This window comes from Emydura macquarii, unplaced genomic scaffold, assembly GCF_026122565.2.
Source record: "Emydura macquarii macquarii isolate MOO-44397 ecotype Brisbane River unplaced genomic scaffold, CSIRO-AGI_Emac_v2 contig_1263, whole genome shotgun sequence".
NCBI lineage: Eukaryota > Metazoa > Chordata > Testudines > Chelidae > Emydura > Emydura macquarii.
The window spans coordinates 1,445,721-1,447,658 of NW_027131400.1; the positions used below are offsets into that span (position 1 = coordinate 1,445,721).

Genomic DNA, 1,938 nt, shown 5'->3' on the forward strand with positions numbered 1-1,938 from the left:
AGTCACTAAACATATTGGATAATTCTCCCTAAGGACAGTGCTTTGGCAAGTGAAATCCATAATGTTCACAGTCAAGTGTGTATGCCTTTGTTTGCAAAAAGCTATTGTTAATGTAACATAGTGGCTAAAAATTTAATCACATCAATGTCAACAGTTCAAAATTTAGTTTTCAGAACTACTTTAATTCACACTCCTCACACAGAATGGGCCCATTCTTAGCTATCATAAATGGGCATAGTTCTTCAATGGAACTACCTTGATTTACTACAGCTGAGGATCTGGCCCTGTATTAGGAGGGTAAATGGGGTAGAGTAGAATATCAGGTTCCTAGTGGGATGATTGGGAAGGCTAGTTATTGTGAAGACAATGGGCCAGATTCTCTGGTCTGGCTGAGCTGCTCCGGATGCAGGACCTAAGAACTGGCAAAGGTGATTTAAACCAGCTTTGCATTTCCCCAGACCTGGGGATGGCTTTGTCCCTGGAATCAATTTAGAGCAATTCAAAGCTGCTATAAGTTATGCCTGGCTGTTTATGGCCTATAGGAGACATTTTCAGCAACTGCAGATCAGCAAGATGCAGCAGCATCCTGAGTATCTTTCCCTTCCCTTCCCTTAGCTATGGCCTAGTTCTCCCCCAGGGAACTGATGCAAAGTGGCTGCAGTGCAGCCAGGCATCTCCTCTTTTTTAGAGGTTAGTGTGTGTAATGTTGTGGCTGACGACCTGCACCATAAAAGTGTGTAAAGGGTTTGGTCTCTAGGCCCCAATTAGTGCATGGATTTACAGGCCAGGGTGTGGAGCTTTATTCAGAAGAGTGAGGTTCCTGGCCCATAACAACTGGTAATTAGTAATTTTCTCTTTGTGTCTACTTTTTAAAGAATTTGCCACTAGGTGAAGATCACAGAGTACAGAAAGCCGATAAGGTTGACAGGAACTGTTCAGAAATCTCCCCGAAATACCTGATCTGTTTCAAGGAGGGCAAGATTGTCCACTGAACAAACACTATAGAACTATGAAACTGCTGAAGTAAAACACATAACTCTGCTTGTGACCTTTTCCAAGTAGAGAAGTATGAAGCTGGGTCTGTCTCATCAGTTCTGAATCATCTTTCCAAAAAAGTTGTAACTACCCAATTAAGCCTATGGTGATTGAATCAATTAAATAAACTCTTAAAATATCATATAAGGTCAGCACACAACTAAAACAAGCAACAAAATCTAGTATTGCAGCTGTCTCCATGTCCTAGATCAGCCCCGTGTACTTTGTCCATTGTCACCATCTCTGCTATAGGGTTAAGATCACACAGGCCTTGATTCAGGCAAGCACATGTTTTAAGTCCCTTGAAATAAACAGGATTTAAGCATGTGCTTGATTTCCAGGCACTTAAACATGTGCTTAAGTGCTTTCTGGTATTGGGGCACAAGTTTTGAGAACTGAGCAATGTTCCCCTGGTGGAAACATCCTTTAGAATTTAACAGGAATGAATTCAGTAGGGTTCAGTAAAGCCTTTAGAATTCAATTGAATTTAGTTTTTATTTGGTAGCATTTCACACCAACTTTGCACAGCTGTAAAGAGTGCAAGGCATGTAGGGTGCAAAAATCAGTGGAGAATCAAACAGGAAGAAATTGAGTCATTCTTAACATGTTTTGCTGTTCTCTCATCACACTGCAAAGCTGGCTCAAACTTGTATATTACAGCAAAGACAGGGAAAGTGAGTTTTGTGGAAGGAAGGCAATGAATCATTTAAAATATGTACATTTGTTCATTATGGGACAAACAGTGGTCTATTGAAGTCAGTGACAAAACACCCATCAATAAAATGGGATTAGGTTTTCCCTTACCAAGCAACTTTATCTAAAACTGAGGTGTTTTATAAGCTTTTGGCTCCAGCTGGACTATCTTCGTTATCTCAGAAAGCACTTTTGCATGGTATTGTAGAT

At 40.5% G+C, this 1,938-nt stretch overlaps 1 long non-coding RNA gene across 1 annotated transcript; it reads left to right on the forward strand.

Moving 5' to 3' along the window:
- The first annotated feature begins 374 nt into the window (after positions 1 to 374).
- On the forward strand, positions 375 to 1,099 carry LOC137154664 (uncharacterized). Its single transcript, XR_010920266.1, has 2 exons — positions 375 to 428; positions 876 to 1,099. It is a non-coding gene; the product is annotated as an uncharacterized lncRNA (long non-coding RNA).
- Positions 1,100 to 1,938: the final 839 nt, after the last annotated feature.